The 20,393-nt window shown below is 41.8% G+C and overlaps 1 protein-coding gene across 3 annotated transcripts in view; it reads right to left on the bottom strand.

Annotated features, from left to right (window-relative positions):
• The window catches only part of IL17REL (interleukin 17 receptor E like), a 199,767-nt gene that overhangs the window by 48,083 nt on the left and 131,291 nt on the right, over positions 1-20,393 (bottom strand). The window lies entirely within an intron of this gene.

The raw sequence follows: 20,393 nt of genomic DNA, 5'->3' as shown, positions 1-20,393 counted from the left end.
GTTCTGCTTGCACCCTTACCAGCATTCTGTATGAAATAGTGGGGCCACGGTGGCCTGCTACCACGTCCCATCTCAAAACAGGGGACAAAGTCCCTTCAACAAAACCGCAATCTGACCCATTAATACCTATATTTCAGAGGTAGGTAACTTTGATGAGGTGCCGCACCCCAGACCCCGCCGCCTGAACCTTAAAGAGGATGCGCGGGCAGCGTGCGTTGGGAGAGCGGCAGCTTCACCCATTGCCGCCGGGTGCCAGAGATTCAAGGCCAGACCCGGAGCTCAGCTAGAGCGGAGCCAGCTGGGCCCCGATTACCTGCTATGCTGACGGCGGAAGTGCGGACTTTAGAAGCGCGCGTGCGCAGGTACGTCAGGGAGAGAGGAAGGAGCGTGATGACCGGGCGGAAGGCGCAATGACCGGAAGGTGAACACGATGATCGGGCGTCTGGCTGACCGCTAGCATGAGGTATAAGTAGCCAGACGCCCCTCCCACAAATACAGGCTGACATCAGCCTTACCTATTTGTATGACAGATCCACAGTATCTTTACACAAATGTGTGTTAGTAATCCAGTAGCAGACATGTGATATCCTAGATTGTACAGCTTGGATGAATACGTATATTTATAATAATAAAATAATAGGCAGTGATGCAACTAATGTGCATTGCAGGGAAGACGAGTGGAGTATTTCTTCTAGAGATGAGCGAATATCCGCTTATGAAATTCGTTCACACTTCGTTTGTTGGTTAAAGGTGAATTGTGTTATGGATTCCGTTACCACGGACCATAACGCAATTCTATGGAGGACTCCCCTGCATAACGGGAATGGGACAGATCTGCTTTGCAGCCCATAGACTTCTATTATGACGGAATGAATAACGGCATGCCTCTAAAGGCATTCCGTTATCCATTCCGTCATAGAATTGCGTTATGGTGAATCTATAACGCAATTCACCTTTAACCAATAAACGAAGTGTGAAAGAATTTCTAAATATGAAATTCACTCATCTCTAACTTCTTCTTTTTAGTTACTTACAGTAATATTTGCACATGCCTGGTGCTGTATGACCCTTGCAGCTTCCTTTTATTGCTCATGTAGTCAACACAATAGAAGGTTTAGAGTGTTCATGGTTCTGGGAAGTGTGAGCAGAACAATGTGCTTGTCTTTAATTACATTTTTTGTTTTGAGATTGATTTCAGACACAAAAACATGTTTTACTGAAACATCATCTTAATCCACCATGCACAAGAACATTATGTTAAACTAAGGGCTCTTTCACACTTGCGTTGTCCGGATCCGGCATGTACTCCACTTGCCGGAATTACACTCCGGATCCGGAAAAACGCAAGTGTACTGAAAGCATTTGAAGACAGAATACTTACAGTCCGTGCGGCTCCCGGGGCGCTCCAGAGTGACGTCAGAGCGCCCCATGCGCATGGATGACGTGTCCAATGCGATCACATGATCCATGCGCTTGGGGCGCCCTGACGTCACTCTGGAGCGCCCCAGGAGCCGCACGGACGGTAAGTATGCTGCTCCCCCGCTCCCCGCTCCACTTTACCATGGCTGCCGGGACTTTAGCGTTCCGGCAGCCATGGTAACCATTCAGAAAAAGCTAAATGTCGGCTCCGGCAATGCGCCGAAACGACGTTTAGCTTAAGGCCGGATCCGGATCAATGCCTTTCAATGGGCATTAATTCCGGATCCGGCCTTGCGGCAAGTGTTCCGGATTTTTGTCCGGAGCAAAAAGCGCAGCATGCTGCGGTATTTTCTCCGGCCAAAAAACGTTCCGTTCCGGAACTGAAGACATCCTGATGCATCCTGAACGGATTTCACTCCATTCAGAATGCATGGGGATAATCCTGATCAGGATTCTTCCGGCATAGAGCCCCGACGACGGAACTCTATGCCGGAAGACAAGAACGCAGGTGTGAAAGAGCCCTTATCCAATGAATTACAACACCCAGGCATGGGATTCAGCCAGGTCCCTCCAGTTCTCCAGAGACGGTTATTAAAATTACAACTGGATCGGAGAACCGTGTTAAGGCTACTTTCACACTAGTGTTATTTGCACATCTGTCATGGATCTGCAAAAATGCTTCCATTACAATAATACAACCGCATGCATCCGTCATGAACAGATCCGGTTGTATTACAGTATGTCTTCTATAGCCAAGACGTGAACTCCATTGAAAGTCAATGGGAGACGGATCAGTTTTCTATTGTGTCAGAGAAAACTGATCCGTCCCCATTGTGTCAGGACAGATCCATCTCGCTCTGCATCCCAGGACGGACAGCAAAACGTTGCAGGCAGCGTTTTGGTGTCCGCCTCCAGAGCGGAATGGAGACTGATCGGAGGCAAACTGATGCATTCTGAGTGGATCCTTTTCCATTCAAAATGCATTAGGGCAAAACTGATCTGTTTTGGACCGCTTGTGAGAGCCGAATGACGAATTTCATAAACGGAAAGCCAAAACGCTAGTGTGAAAGTAGTACGGCTGAGTCCCGATCCGGTGTTCTGGCGGCAAGGCAGCTGGAGATGTTCGCTTCCATTGCTTTGCGCGCCGCTGATAGTTTAGCTCCTTAGTTGGGTGGTATGTGTGTGCAGCGTATATATTGTGTATTTATGTATGTGTACCATGTATATGGTGTATTCATGTGTATGTGTTTTTCATATACACTCACCTAAATAATTATTAGGAACACCTGTTCTATTTCTCATTAATGCAATTATCTAGTCAACCAATCACATGGCAGTTGCTTCAATGCATTTAGGGGTGTGGTCCTGGTCAAGACAATCTCCTGAACTCCAAACTGAATGTCAGAATGGGAAAGAAAGGTGATTTAAGCAATTTTGAGCGTGGCATGGTTGTTGGTGCCAGACGGGCCGGTCTGAGTATTTCACAATCTGCTCAGTTACTGGGATTTTCACGCACAACCATTTCTAGGGGTTTACAAAGAATGGTGTGAAAAGGGAAAAACATCCAGTATGAGGCAGTCCTGTGGGCAAAAATGCCTTGTGGATGCTAGAGGTCAGAGGAGAATCGGCCGACTGATTCAAGCTGATAGAAGAGCAACGTTGACTGAAATAACCACTCGTTACAACCGAGGTATGCAGCAAAGCATTTGTGAAGCCACAACACGCACAACCTTGAGGCGGATGGGCTACAACAGCAGAAGACCCCACCGGGTACCACTCATCTCCACTACAAATAGGAAAAAGAGGCTACAATTTGCACGAGCTCACCAAAATTGGACTGTTGAAGACTGGAAAAATGTTGCCTGGTCATATGAGTCTCGATTTCTGTTGAGACATTCAAATGGTAGAGTCCGAATTTGGCGTAAACAGAATGAGAACATGTATCCATCCTCTGATGGCTACTTCCAGCAGGATAATGCACCATGTCACAAAGCTCGAATCATTTCAAATTGGTTTCTTGAACATGACAATGAGTTCACTGTACTAAAATGGCCCCCACAGTCACCAGATCTCAACCCAATAGAGCATCTTTGGGATGTGGTGGAAAGGGAGCTTCGTGCCCTGGATGTGCATCCCTCAAATCTCCATCAACTGCAAGATGCTATCCTATCAATATGGGCCAACATTTCTAAAGAATGCTATCAGCACCTTGTTGAATCAATGCCACGTAGAATTAAGGCAGTTCTGAAGGCAAAAGGGGGTCCAACACCGTATTAGTATGGTGTTCCTAATAATTCTTTAGGTGAGTGTATATGGTGTATGTATATGTTCTCAGGACAGTGATACAGTTGAGTTCTGGAAGGCACCTGCGGCTGCTGGATTGGTGCATAAGTACCTGATGCCCCCTGCATTAATTAAGGCCTCATGCACACGACCGTTGTGTGCATCCGTGTCCGTTGTTCCATTTTCCGTGATTTTCTGCGGACCCATTGACTTTCAATGGGTCCGTTGAAAACTCGGAAAATGCACTGTTGTTCATCCGCGTCAGTGATCCGTGTTTCCTGTCCGTCAAAAAAATATGACCTGTCCTATTTTTTTGACGGACAGCGGTTCACGGACCCATTCCAGTCAGTGGGTCCGTGAAAAAACACGGATGCACACAAGATTGACATCCGCGACCGTGATCCGTGGCCGTAGGCTACTTTCACACAGACGGATCCGCAGATCCGTCTGCATAAAAGCTTTTTCAGAGCTGATTTTTCACTTCTTGAAAACTCAGATCCGACAGTATATTCTAACACAGAGGCGTTCCCATAGTGATGGGGACGCTTCAAGTTAGAATATACTAAGAACTGTGTACATGACAGTCCCCTGCTGCCTGGCAGCACCCGATCTCTTACAGGGGGCTGTGATACGCACAATTAACCCCTCAGGTGCGGCCCCCTGGGAAAGCCTCTGTGTTAAAATATACTGTCGGATCTGAGTTTCACGATCTAACTCAAATCCGATGGTATATTCTAACATAGAGGCGTTCCCATGGTGATGGGGACGCTTCAAGTTAAAATATACCATCGGATTGGAGAAAACTCTGATCCGATGGTATAATAGGGACTCCTGACTTTACATTGAAAGTCAATGGGGGACGGATCCGTTTGCAATTGCACCATATTGTGTCAACGTCAAACAGATCCGTCCCCATTGACTTGCATTGTAAGTCAGGACGGATCCGTTTGGCTCCGCACGGCCAGGCGGACACCAAAATGACTTTTTCCTTCATGTCCGTGGATCCTCCAAAAATCAAGGAAGACCCACAGAAGAAAAAACGGACACGGATCACGGAACTACGGAACCCGTTTTTGCGGACCGCAAAAAAAAAACGGTAGTGTGCATGAGGCCTAATGCTGAGATCATCAGATGGTTATGTACTTGGCCAGCAGCCATGAGGAGGGCTTGGGTGGCCCCCTGGGCATTGTCCCACTGGGAATTTCCCCTGTAGGGTCTACGACCAGTCCACTCCTGCCTACTGTACATCTAACAACTAGTCAGGCTCATTTCTCAATTTACCCACTAAAATGAGTTACAGCTGCTCAGCACTGTCTTTAAGATGGATCAGAGTAGCGCAAATGTCTGAAGCACGTGTCAGGAGCTGCTCAGTTTAGGTGTCATAAAGAACAAACTCTGCCACCTGAAGTTCTTGCATTCTATGACAGGTCTAACCTGTCTCAAAAAGAAACCTGTCATATCTGCTATCAATTACGTCCTGGAACTTTAAAAGATTATGGGGCAGATTTACTAATCCTAATAGTATAAATGTAGACAATCTACAAATCCACCAGATTTGCAATGGCTGCTGCTACTGAATGATAATCTGGTACATCGGTTTGTCAAGCACAGCTTTTTGTGGCAGTTCTTGATGTATTTTTTTTTTGCCAAAGCCAGAAGTGGATTCAGCAGGAATGAGAGGTATAAGCCTTTGGCCTCTTGCACACAAATATATTTTCTTTCCATGTCCGTTCCGTTTTTTTTTGCGGATTGTATGCGGAACCATTCACTTCAATGGGTCTGCAAAATAACCGGAAGTTACTCCGTGTGCATTCCATTTCCATATGTCCATATTTCCGTTCCGAAAAAAAAATAGAACATGTCCTATTATTGTCCGTATTACAGACAAGGATAGTACTGTTCTATTAGGGGCCAGCTGTTCTGTTCTGCAAAATACGGATTGCACACGGATGTCAGGTTTTTTTTGCGGACCGCAAAACAAATACGGTTGTGTGCAAGAGGGCTTTTCTTTATATTTTCCACTCTTTTAATCCACTTTTGGCTTTGGCTAGAAAAAAATTTCATGAAAAACTGCGGCCCTACTTTATCATAGACAGGCAGCGTACTCTTGTCTATCATAACCCCTTGCACTGTCGGAGGCTGAGCCTAATCCAGGGTTGCCAACCGTCCAGAACATTCTGGACAGTCCGTAAAAATAGGTGAATTTTTTTATGTGTCCATAAAAAAATAAAAAATAAAATGTCTGATTTTATTTTATTTTTTCCAGTTGGCGGTAGACAGCAATGTACAACATAAAGATATTACAATAAATGATGCTATAAGTTGTTACACTGGAAATAAAGCATCAGACAGTTCTCAGCCCACATTTTGCCCCATAACCAGAATAATGCCTGAGTTGCATGATTTTGCAGTTCAGTCCCATACACTTCAAAATGACACTTTTGTCTGGGGTATTTTTTTTAACTCGATATTCATAGACAAAAAAATTTGTAAAATTTTTGGCTGTTTTTCTTTTTCATTTTGACAGTCCTATGCCATTGAAAATGAAATATAAAAAACTGTCCTTCTGTGGCAGTTGGCACAAAGAGATAAAACTCCTATATGGATAGGTAATACATAAAATACGTAGAATATTCACATACAGCTTGTGAACCTATGAACAGGTATGGCGCTGTTTCTGGAAGAAAGCCGCCATGTTTTCAAAATACAGTTCAACAACTTTAACTATTCAGCTAAAATAGAGAAACTAATATATTTTAATCACTGCTTTTTCCTTCTTAAGGTCAGTTTAGATGTGTTGGATTTCACACTGAAATCATTGCAAAATCCAATGAAAATATCTATATGCATCACAGGCATGGGAATGAGGTTCCTGATTAAAGATGAGCGAATTTCATGTTATAACGCAATTCATGTCATAACGCAATTCTATGACGGAATGCATAACGCAATGCCTTTAGAGGCATTCCATTATTCATTCCGTCATAATAGAAGTTTATGGCCTGCATAACGGATACGTCCCGTTTCCGTTATGCAGGAGAGGGCATCAGCATAACGTAAACTGGACAGATCCGTTATGCAGGCCATACATAGACTTCTATTATGATGGAATGAATAACGGAATGCCTCTTAAGGCATTCTGGTATGCATTCTGTCTTAGAATTGCGTTATGGTCCGTGGTAAGAGAATCCATAACGCAATTTTGCTTTTACCACCAAACAAAGAGTGAACGAATTTCAAAATACGAAATTCGCTCATCTCTATTTCTGATGTATCTTATGCCAACATGTATATATGCATGTTGAGGACTTTTGTTAAGGATTTCTCATGATTAGAGATGAGCGAACTTCTGTTTTAAGTTCAGCGTCTAAAGTTCGGCTTCCGGTTAGCGGAGGATCCCGATATGGATTCCGAATTCCGTTGTGGTCCGTGGTAGCGGAATCAATAATGGTCATTATTGATTCCGCTACCACGGACCACAACGGAATACTCATGATACAAATTCAATACAATATAAAGACATGCTAGTAAAACCCTTATCAGGCTGCAAGGTATAGGACGCTGGGTGGCCACACAAATATAACATATACATCTCCCAACAACATAATGCTAAATATTGCAAAATCTCTCCTTACATCTCGGGATATGTTGAGCTGAGAAGAAAGGTAAGAAAGGACACATCTATATGTTGCCAGTTAACTCCTGTAAATTATATTTCTTTTTTACTGTATGCCTCTGGATATACAATTGCTGCAAACTAAGCTTTCCTATGCAGTGAAACAATGTATCCCAATGCTTACCAGCCCAATGCACCAGGTTTGTGGGACCCTATGGATAAATTCAGAATTTACGAGTATGCCAAATATAGTTAAAAAACAATATGTGAAAAAAGTTTTAGTAGTGGTAAAACAGTGTTCCTAATAGACCTGATAGACTTTTTGTTTGTTAATCCTAGCCCAAAATATTGGTAGCTAACCTTAACCCTTACTCCTATGTAGAGTAACATTGTCATCTCCTTTTCTGCCGAATGGCTGGTGGGGCATATTGAAGACACATACACACACCGGGAAAAGGTTTAATTAAAAAAATAAAAAGGGAAAAAAACATAGCAGGTGTCTAGTAAGGCAGGTTTTCGCTGGGAATAAGTTGCACACATTTGGTCACTTTCCATTAAAATGATTGTGTCAATAATTCAGTAACCCCCATTTGTTTAAGCAAGCTGCCCATACACCTACCGGTTGCCAAATGTAAAATTCACCAGTTCTCAAGATCAGTGTCCTATAATATATCCCATTGACATGTCATGCCGTTTTTAGAGGGAAACCCCCAGTAGTGGGGAAATTTTGAAGAGGACAAAGGGAAGATAAGCATGAGGTTTTAGAGCCTAAACCTCATTCTAGACAGTTGAATGTCTGACTTTTTTAAGTTTCCATTAGCTAATAAAATAGGGAGGTCCATCCAGGATCAACAGAAGTTAACATGCAAAGCATTTATTGTAGTAGAAAAGGAAGTTTAGTGTGACCAGGAAATAGTTCAGAAGGAAACATGGAATATATAACTGTCATCGGGTGAATACACTCATTCAGGCATTACACATAACGCCAGAGGTTAATAAGGAACAAGGGACAGTCTGTACCACAAACACTTGACTGCCTCGCCTGACACAATGGTTAAAGATATGTACTTCCCTTATTTGAATGGAATTACAATAACTCTCCCAGACATACAGGAAGGCAGCATACACATTGAAAAGTATACGTACAAGCATAATTTGATTACCATTATTGCAGCACGCCACTGGTAGCATGCTATCATTCATGACCGCAAACTGCTGTACTAAAATGATGTGAATGCTGCATATTGTCTAACCACTTGCTTTAAGGAAATGTTCCTGACCACTGATCTCAGAAAAAGATTTAAGCAATGTTCAGATGGGACTCGTGCCATGAGATCTTGTGACACATTGTATTTCCACATTAAGTAAACCATCTAGAAATTACAGGAATAAAGGAGAACATGAAGGGAGTAGAGGCATTATACACATTAGGCTATTGTTGGCTAAACTCACTGACACCGGCCGACAGTCCAATCTGTTCCCAATGCTCCCCTGAGAGATGGTGGTGGGGAAGAGAAAGATGGAAGCTTGGCTTTCCATTACAAGGAAAGAGGACCTGTCACCCCAAAATGCAGTGCAATCTGCAGGCAGCATGTTATAGAGCAGAAGGAGCTGAGCAGAATGATATATGTTGTTTTATGGGAAATGATTCAATAAAACTTGTCATATTATACATTAAAATCTCTGCTCACTCTGAATTTAAGACCACCATGTACAAATATCAGTGACTGACAGCTATCTATGTATACAAAATTACATTGAGAATGCTATCAATCACTGATAACACCTCCCCCTTGTACAACTATCAGTGACTGACAGCTATCTATGTATACACACTTACATAGTGAATGCTATCACTGATAACACCTCCCCATGTACAGCTATCAGTCACTGACAGCTATCTATGTATACACAGTTACACAGAGAATGCTATCAATCACTGATAATACCTCCCCCGTGTACAACTATCGGTCACTGACAGCTATCTATGTATACACACTTACACAGAGAATGCTACTAATCACTGATAATACCTCCCCCGTGTACAACTACGGTATCAGTAACTGACAGCTATCTATGTATACACAGAGTAGAACTCCTTTCAACTAATATATTTCTCTGTCACTAACATATACTTCCCTTGACAATTCCAATGAACCAGACCTGTACAAAGCATTTCCAATTACAAGTATCTCACAAAAGTGAGTCCACCCCTCACATTTTTGTACATATTTTATTATATCTTTTCATGGGACAACATTGAAGTAATCAGTGTACAGTGTAAATGTGGTGTGCCCTCAAACTAACTCAACACTCAGCCATTAATTTCTAAACTGCTGGCAACAAGAATGAGTACATTCCTAAGTGAAAATGGCCAAATTGAGCTTAAATTGTTAATATTTTTGTGGCCACCATTATTCTCCAGCACTGCCTTAATTATCTTGGGCACAGAGTTCACTAGAACTTCACAGGTTGCCACTGGAATCCTCTTCCACTCCTCCATGACAACATCACGGAGCTGGTGAATATTGGAGACCTTGTGCTCCTCCACCTTCTGTTTGAGGATGCCCCATAGATGCTCAATAGGGTTTAGGTCTTGGCCAGTCCAGCACCTTTACCCTCTTTTTTTTTTTTAGCAAGGCAGTGGTCGTCTTGGAGGCGAGTTTGGGTTGTTAACATGTTGGAATATTGCCCTGTGGCCCAGTTTCTGAAAGGAAGGGGATCATCTTCTGCTTCAGTATGTCACAGTGCATCTTGTTATTCATGGTTCCCTCAATGAACTGTATCTCCCCACAGCCAGCAGCACTCATGCAGCCCCAAACCATGACATTCTGACCACTGTGCTTGACGGTATGTAAGGCAACTTGTCTTTGTACTCCTCACCTGGTTGCCGCCACACACGCTTGACACTATCTGAACCAAATAAGTTTATCTTAGTCTAGACAGACCACAGGACTTAGTTCCAGTAATTCATGTCCTAAGTCTGCTTGTCTTTTCGTAAACTGTTTGCGGGCTTTCTTGTGCATCATCTTTAGAATAGGCTTCCTTCTGGGATGACAGGTATGCAGACCAATTTGATGCAGGGTGCAGCGTATGGTCTGAGCACTGACAGGCTGACCTCCACCCCTTTAACCTCTGCAGTAAATCGGCAGCACTCATACGTCTATTTTGAAAAGACAACCTCTAGATATGACACTGAGCACATGCATTCAACTTCTTGGGTCGATCATGGCGAGGTCTGTTCTGAGTGGAGTCTTCTTAAGCCGCTGTATGGTCTGTATGGTCATGCTGCAGTTCAGTTTCAGGGTGTTGACAATCTTCTTATAGCCTAGGCCATCTTTATGTAGAGCAACAATACTTTTTTCAGATCCTCCGAGAGTTCTTTGCCATGTTGAACTTCCAGTGACCAATATGAGAGAGTATGACAGTGATAACACGAAATTTAACACACCTGCTCCCCATTCACACCTGAGACCTTGTAACACTAATGAGTCACATGACATCGGGGAGGGAAAATGGCTAATTGGGCACATTTGGCGTAAAATGGCTAATTGGGATGTACTCACTTTTTGTTGCCAGTGGCTTAGACATTAATGGCTGTATGTTGAGTTATTTTGAGGCTAAACTGTTATACAAGCTGTACACTGACTACTTTACATTGTATCAAAGTGTCAGATCTTCAGTGTCGTCCCATGAAACGATATAGTAAAATATTTACAAAAATGTGAGGGGTGTACCCACTTTTGCGAGATACTGTATATTATACTACTACTACTTTGAGAAAACCACTGTTAAAGAGGTTGTCTGATTAATATTGATAGGTCATCAGTATATGATTAGTGGGGTCCAACGCCTGGCACATCTGCTGATCAACCGTTTGAAGAGGCTTTGGTGCTCCTGTAGCATATTTATGGATTTCTGAAAACACTTTGAAATGAATGGGATGGCGCAGAAATTTCTGCAACAAATCCTGTCTACATAATCGTTAGTAACTTAGTAACGCTGTTAGTCTGACAGTATCAGAACATTCTTTATAAATAAGGAATCAACCAATCTACATTTAGACACATATGTGGTCATTTATTAAGATCGGCATTTTAGACACTGGTCTTAATAATCCTGCACTAGCCTCTACATAACTTAGGTGCATCCACCACTGGCCTAAATCTAAGCCAGGCGTAGAAAATTACAAATGAGATGGTCAGCCTGCCCCCTTCCCCTCTCACGCCATGCACCCTTTTTTAGAACTGGTGTATGTGGTGTAGATGGGGAAGAAGTTGCAGATTTGGCTGCAAATCCCCTTTGCGACTGAATCTATGACAGATATACACCAAAAATTGGCATATATCTATTCATAAATGACCCTCATAAAGCTTTCATGGCTATATTGAGGTACAAAAAAAATAAAGAAGATGGGCCAGAACTTACTTGGAGCTAATAGCACCTGCAACAAATTTATAAAATAAGTGCTCCTAATATGTGCCAATACTTTTACTGGTCAAACTTGAAAGAAGAGCGCTTCCTGGCTCTGGCTCCTTCTCTAGAGATAGCATTCCTACACTGCGTGCAGAATTATTAGGCAAATGAGTATTTTGACCACATCATCCTCTTTATGCATGTTGTCTTACTCCAAGCTGTATAGGCTCGAAAGCCTACTACCAATTAAGCATATTAGGTGATGTGCATCTCTGTAATGAGAAGGGGTGTGGTCTAATGACATCAACACCCTATATTAGGTGTGCATAATTATTAGGCAACTTCCTTTCCTTTGGCAAAATGGGTCAAAAGAAAGACTTGACAGGCTCAGAAAAGTCAAAAATAGTGAGATATCTTGCAGAGGGATGCAGCACTCTTAAAATTGCAAAGCTTCTGAAGCGTGATCATCGAACAATCAAGCGTTTCATTCAAAATAGTCAACAGGGTCGCAAGAAGCGTGTGGAAAAACCAAGGCGCAAAATAACTGCCCATGAACTGAGAAAAGTCAAGCGTGCAGCTGCCGAGATGCCACTTGCCACCAGTTTGGCCATATTTCAGAGCTGCAACATCACTGGAGTGCCCAAAAGCACAAGGTGTGCAATACTCAGAGACATGGCCAAGGTAAGAAAGGCTGAAAGACGACCACCACTGAACAAGACACACAAGCTGAAACGTCAAGACTGGGCCAAGAAATATCTCAAGACTGATTTTTCTAAGGTTTTATGGACTGATGAAATGAGAGTGAGTCTTGATGGGCCAGATGGATGGGCCCGTGGCTGCATTGGTAAAGGGAAGAGAGCTCCAATCCGACTCAGATGCCAGCAAGGTGGAGGTGGAGTACTGGTTTGGGCTGGTATCATCAAAGATGAGCTTGTGGGGCCTTTTCGGGTTGAGGATGGAGTCAAGCTCAACTCCCAGTCCTACTGCCAGTTTCTGGAAGACACCTTCTTCAAGCAGTGGTACAGGAAGAAGTCTGCATCCTTCAAGAAAAACATGATTTTCATGCAGGACAATGCTCCATCACACGCGTCCAAGTACTCCACAGCGTGGCTGGCAAGAAAGGGTATAAAAGAAGAAAATCTAATGACATGGCCTCCTTGTTCACCTGATCTGAACCCCATTGAGAACCTGTGGTCCATCATCAAATGTGAGATTTACAAGGAGGGAAAACAGTACACCTCTCTGAACAGTGTCTGGGAGGCTGTGGTTGCTGCTGCACGCAATGTTGATGGTGAATAGATCAAAACACTGACAGAATCCATGGATGGCAGGCTTTTGAGTGTCCTTGCAAAGAAAGGTGGCTATATTGGTCACTGATTTGTTTTTGTTTTGTTTTTGAATGTCAGAAATGTATATTTGTGAATGTTGAGATGTTATATTGGTTTCACTGGTAAAAATAAATAATTGAAATGGGTATATATTTGTTTTTTGTTAAGTTGCCTAATAATTATGCACAGTAATAGTCACCTGCACACACAGATATCCCCCTAAAATAGCTAAAACTAAAAACAAACTAAAAACTACTTCCAAAAATATTCAGCTTTGATATTAATGAGTTTTTTGGGTTCATTGAGAACATGGTTGTTGTTCAATAATAAAATTAATCCTCAAAAATACAACTTGCCTAATAATTCTGCACTCCCTGTATATGAGAAGAGGTGACCATGTGTGAGATATGGGCTTTCATACAGTCAGTGTTCAATTACTTATTTCGATTGTGATTGTGAGTCAAAACCAGGTGTGGTTCAAAAACACAGAAAAGATACAAATCTTTCCATTGTACCTTATCTCTGAGTAGACTCCACATCTGGTTTGGTCTCACACTCACTGATGGAAATCACTGATCAAGCGCTATGTGAAAGTGGCCTAATGGAGACCATTCACTGACATTGGTTCCAGATATATTTGGTCTCTAGCAGAAGTAAATCTGTTAACCCTATATTAGACAGCGCGAACTTCGTACGTTAATGTGAACGAAATTGAACGAGCCTCACGAGATGTAATAAGTATGAGCAATTAAACGACGAACAAGGAATCGCTTGTTTCTCTCCAATCGTGATCTTTCATCCTGCTAACAAAATTATCATTCCTCCGTCACAGATCCATTAGTATAATACGGAGTCGTCTATTCGCTTACAGATCACATAGAGGCATGGTACTTTGTAGCAAGCTAAAATACAAGGGAACATAGCTGTATGTAATAAGCACACTTTTGTCTGATCTATAATAGTCGTCTGCAAGACATCTGCTGGTCTAATACAAGACTTAGTTTCGAAGAACAGATAAAGAAGCTGTGCAAATGGAATTCCCAGAGAGCAGTCTATAAATAGGTTAAATACTAGTCCGGTCACCTGTATATCTGCAGAACTACCTTCAGGCAGCATACGGGAAATTCCCTTGCTCCAATATAAACACTAAGCTGCTGACTGGTATGGTATCTTGTAATAGTAGATTCTTTAAAGGCTTTTACAAAAAGATATGAAATACATTAGTGTACATTATGCCACATACTGTATCTAAACAAAAGGTAACATTAGCAGTACTTAAAGGGGTTGTCCAGGATTTTAATATTGATGCCCTATCCTCAGGATAGGTCATCAATATCAGATCGGCAGGGGTCCGACTCCTCGCACCTCCATCAATCAGCTGTATGAAGCGACGGCTAGCACAGTGTACATGTGCAGTCTCCCTTATCTCTTCCTCCTCTCTGCTGTATGTCTATGGGACAGCAGCAGCAAACAGGAAAAGAGACAGGAGACTGTATGTGCACACAGTGCGCGCCGTCTCCTAATACAGCTGGACCGCAAACAGATCTGATATTGATGACCTATTCTGAGGATAGTGCAAAGAAAAAGGGGGTCAGTCAGCACATCCCAATGTGCAGGTGCTTGCTACCATGGCTAGAAACACAAAGAAAAAAAAACACAATGCAACAGCACTCTGCAAACCAAAGTACAATACTGCCATAGTAATAGAAAATATTTGGTGCTAATGCCACGCTTATTTTGTAAATTTGAAATTCTTGGCAAATACATTTTGTACAAAATTATTTGGGCCCGTCTGCCACACGTCAAGGCGATCTCTGTAAGACGGGAACCTAAAACTAAATGCTACCTGTTATGTGCCATAACGGCCACCACAAAATTCAGGGAGTGCAGGTTCCAAATGCATGCTCAGCATGCATGTTGGTACCTGCATCCCCTGAATTTAATGGAGGCCGTACCTTCAGGAGAGAAGCTGGATTTTCGGTTGAGGTCTCAAAAATACAGCTTTTTAGCTCATCCCCATCAGGATACAGCTTTGATGAGCACTGCCGCACTGTCTAATAGGTAGCCTGAAGTACAACAGTGGCCTTCTCAGTACTGCAGGCTGCTGCTCCCTCCCTCATGCTGTACACTGCAGCTCTGTGTTCAGACTGGCTCTGATGTATTACACCAGTATAGCAGAAGCGTGCCAGGAAACCAGTGCCGGTTGAAATGAATTCCCCAAACATGAGGAAAAACATGCAATGCCAAATGAGTCTCTATATGACGATTCTGCTTCAATGCCATATTTAAGGATTAAAGGGGTTGTCTCACTTCAGTAAGTGGAATGTATGGGGCAGGCTGCTGCGCAAAGCCCACTCCATACATGGCGGGTGCCACCTGTATAATACAGCAGGCATCCAGTCGCAATGATGCCAAAGCCGGTCATTTAATAGGGGTTGCGACAACTGTGGAGTTTGACCTCTTGCACACGATCGTGTGTCCCCCGTGGCCATATTGCTTGAATGGGTCCGCAAATCTCTGCGGTGTGGAGCGGAACAGAACCACGGAACGGAAGCATTACGGAGTGCTTTTATATGGTTCCGTTCCGTGCTTCTGTTCCGCAAAAGGTTAGAACTTGTCCTTCAAGTGAATAGGGGCTCGATCCGCATGCGGCTGGCCCACGGTCGGTGCCCGTGCATTGCAGACCGCAATTTGCGGTCTGCAGCACGGGCAGCACACGTTCGTGTGCAAGAGGCTTTTGGCAGAGAGATGTGGCTCCCTCTGCCTTGTAATTGGATCCCCAGCAGTGAAATTGCAAAGATCCGATCAGTTACCATGACAGCCTGGGGTCTGTTGAAGGTTCCCGGGCCTGTCATTGAAAACTGGCTGCAATGCTATGCACAAGGCATGGCTCACCAGGCAGAATCTCATTCACCATAGTACTTTTCTATTATGGTGTTTGGGACAAGGAATCAAAAGAAGAAAAAAAAAGGTTTAAAAAAATAAAAATATTAAAAGTTCAAATCGCGCCGCTTACTCAATTTTACATACAAAAATGAATAAACAATGAAAAAATTAACATAACAGGTATTGCTGCTTCTGAAAATGTCTGAACTATTAAAATATAAAAATATTTTTCCTGGGCTGTGTACGGTGTAATGGGAAAAAAAAAACATGCAATTTGCCATTTTTTAGTCAACAAAAAATTTAATAACAGTGATCAAAAAGTTTTATGGTACGAATAAAAAATAAAAAAAATTCTGTAAAAAACAAGCCTGCATACAGCTCTGTAAAACGAAAAATAAAAAAGTTATTGCAATTGGAATGTGGGGAAGAAAAAACAAAAATGGTCCGGGTACGTAAGGGGTTAGTATTGTTATTACTATAATTATTATCATTATATATTCCTGTATTCTATAATGATGTACATGACCTTCAGCATGACAGGAAGATGCGCATTAAGGAATTCAATGTATGGCTTGGTGAATGGTGTCTGAACCAAGGGTTTGGCTTTGTGTCTCATGATAGCTCTTGTTGGAATGGAAAAGAACTGTACAAGAAAGATGGTTTGCATCTTTCTCTCAAGGGAACGAATGTCCTCGGTGAACAGTTCCAAGTAGTTGCTAAGAAGCATTTAAACTAGGAAAGGGGGGCAAAAGAGTGATAATCCAGCAGTCCGACTGCCCCCCGGAACAATGCCAGAAGAGGCCAGTAGCACAAAGGTTAAGAAATGACAAGCTCAGAGTCTTGTCTACAAATGCTCGCAGTCTAGGGAATAAGATCAATGAGCTTGAGGCTATAATGGCATCTGAGAATATAGATGTAGTGGCTGTTACTGAGACGTGGTTCAAGGGGAGTAATGACTGGGATATATCAATACCAGGTTTCTCTCTATACAGGAAAGACAGAGAAGGCAAGAAGGGGGGAGGGGTGGCCCTGTATGTGAAAGATAGCATAAAATCTAATTTGATACAAGTTAGCGAGAAGAATTTAGAGTCAGTTTGGGTTACCTTGCAGCTTGATAATCATAAGGTTACTCGTGTAGGTGTTATATATAGACCACCTACCCAAGTCAAAGAATTAGATGATCTACTAGTTGAGGAAATAGCTAAAATGACATTGAAGGGGGAAGTTATCATTATGGGAGACTTCAATCTTCCAGATGTAAACTGGAAAACCAAAATAGCTAGTTCTGCCAAGAGTACAGATATTCTAAATTCCCTACTGGGATTATCTCTACAGCAAGTAGTGGAGGAGCCAACCCGGAAGGAGGACATTTTAGATTTAGTATTCACAAATGGGAATTTGGTATCTGATATTACTGTAGGGGAAAGCTTGGGATCTAGTGATCACCAGTCAGTGTGGTTTACTATAAGTACAGTGACTGAGTCACACCACACAAAAACAAAAGTTTTAGATTTTAGAAAAACTGACTTTTCTAAAATTAGATTAGTGGTATACGAGTCCCTATCAGACTGGAACAGTTTAATTGGAGTCCAGGAGAAATGGGACTACTTAAAAGTGGCACTATTGAAGGCAACAGAAGATTGCATTAGGCTTGTTAGTAAAAGCAAAAAAAGGAAGAGACCACTGTGGTACTCAGCAGAAATGGCCAAAATCATTAAAAACAAAAAGATAGCATTTAGGAATTATAAAAAAAAAACAAAACGAGGATGACAGACAAATTTATAAGATTAGGCAGAGAGAGGCCAAACAAGTTATAAGAGCTTCTAAAGCACAGGCAGAAGAGAAATTAGCTCAGTCAGGGAAAAAAGGCGATAAGGCATTCTTCAGATACATAAATGAAAAAAGGAAACTAAAACAAGGAATTACCAAATTAAAAACTAAAGAAGGAAGGTATATGGAAGAAGATAAAGAACTAGCTGACTGCCTCAATGAATACTTCTGTTCAGTTTTTACAAAGGAAAATGAAGGAGAAGGACCTCAGTTGGGAAAGAAGACTAATGAATCTTTTGACGCATGTGTCTTTACAGAGGAAGAGGTTCTAAGTCAACTGTCTAAAATTAATACAAATAAGTCACAGGGGCCTGATGGGATACACCCAAAGCTATTAAAAGAGCTCAGCGGTGAACTAGCAAAACCATTAACAGATTTATTTAACCAATCACTGGCAACAGGAGTCGTCCCAGAAGATTGGAAATTAGCAAATGTTGTGCCCATTCACAAGAAAGGTAGGAGGGAGGAATCAGGCAACTATAGGCCAGTAAGCCTGACATCAATAGTGGGGAAATTAATGGAAACCATACTTAAGGAGAGGATTGTGGACCATCTAAAATCCCATGGATTGAAAGATGAAAAACAGCATGGATTTACTTCAGGGAGATCATGTCAAACTAATCTTATTGATTTTTTTGATTGGGTGACTAAAATAATAGATGGAGGAGGTGCAGTAGACATCGCTTATCTAGACTTTAGTAAGGCTTTTGATACTGTCCCACATAGAAGGCTTATCAATAAAGTGCAGTCATTGGGCTTAAACTCCCATATTGTTGAATGGATTAGGCAGTGGCTGAGGTACAGGCAACAGAGGGTTGTAGTCAATGGAGTATATTCAGACCAAGGTCTTGTTACCAGTGGGGTACCTCAGGGATCTGTTCTGGGACCCATATTGTTTAATATCTTTATCAGCGAAATTGCAGAAGGCCTCAGTGGTAAGGTGTGTCTTTTTGCTGATGACACAAAGATTTGTAACAGGGTTGACGTTCCTGGAGGAATATACCAAATGGAAAAGGACTTAGGAAAACTAGAGGAATGGTCAAAAATATGGCAACTAAAATTTAATGTTGATAAGTGCAAGATAATGCACCTGGGACGTAAAAACCCAAGAGCAGAATATAAAATCAGTGATACAGTCCTAACCTCAGTATCTGAGGAAAGGGATTTAGGGATCATTATTTCAGAAGACTTAAAGGTAGGCAGACAATGTCACAGAGCAGCAGGAAATGCTAGCAGAATGCTTGGGTGTATAGCAAGAGGAATTACCAGTAGAAAGAGGGAGGTGCTCATGCCGCTCTACAGAGCACTAGTGAGACCTCATTTGGAGTATTGTGCTCAGTACTGGAGACCATATCTCCAGAAGGATATTGATACTTTAGAGAGAGTTCAGAGAAGAGCTACTAAACTGGTACATGGATTGCAGGATAAAACTTACCAGGAAAGATTAAAGGACCTTAACATGTATAGCTTGGAAGAAAGACGAGACAGAGGGGATATGATAGAAACTTTTAAATACATAAAGGGAATCAACAAGGTAAAAGAGGAAAGAATATTTAAAAGAAGAAAAACTGCTACAAGAGGACATAGTTTTAAATTAGAGGGGCAAAGGTTTAAAAGTAATATCAGGAAGTATTACTTTACTGAGAGAGTAGTGGATGCATGGAATAGCCTTCCTGCAGAAGTGGTAGCTGCAAATACAGTGGAGGAGTTTAAGCATGCATGGGATAGGCATAAGGCCATCCTTCATATAAGATAGGGCCAGGGGCTATCCATAGTATTTAGTATATTGGGCAGTCTAGATGGGCCAAATGGTTCTTATCTGCCGACACATTCTATGTTTCTATGTTTCTATGACACTGATGTAAATGGTAGGATGTATATTGAAAATACTTTGCCATATACTGCAGCAATGAATTTAGTCACCAACACTGACATCTAGTGGCAGCTGGTGGAAAAAATACTACTATTCATAGAGAAACTTAGCTGGCAAGTTTACATCTGATTCTAGCTTAAGCAGGTGCATCTCTGTTTGCACACCCAATTCTATAACCATGCTATAAGAATATGAAAACTAACATGTCAGCTGGTCAAAACTATTTATGAAACCATGGATTATTTGGCATAAAACTGATATATTGGGATAAAAGCTTATTTGGCTGCAGTCTTGTTGTTAATTGTTTTGAAACAGACAAATGATGTAAAAACTATTAGAGCTCATTCACATGAATGTATTTTTCTTCTTTGTGCTATCCTTTTTTTTTTTAAAAGGAAAGCAAACAGACGCATATAAGCCAATTGGGCTATTCACACGACCATTTTTAAAAAAAATTGGGGTGCCCGATCCAAGAATCTCACAGGATGTCCTATTCTGGTCAGTTTATGCAATCAGAATAGTTATTTCTGTTTATGTGAGTGAGAGGGAAAAAAACGCAATGCACATGGAAACCTTCAGTTACTGTTTATCAGAGAGCTATTTTTTTTCTGGCAGAAAATCTAACATCTATCTATCTATCTATCTATCTATCTATCATATCTATCTATCTATCTATCATATCTATCTATCTATCTATCTATCTATCTATCTATCATATCTATCTATCTATCTATCTATCTAT

The sequence above is a fragment of the Bufo bufo genome, chromosome 1 (genome assembly GCF_905171765.1).
Source record: "Bufo bufo chromosome 1, aBufBuf1.1, whole genome shotgun sequence".
NCBI classification, from domain to species: domain Eukaryota; kingdom Metazoa; phylum Chordata; class Amphibia; order Anura; family Bufonidae; genus Bufo; species Bufo bufo.
Note: the sequence above shows the minus strand (reverse complement) of the source record. Positions and strands in the feature narration are given on the sequence as shown.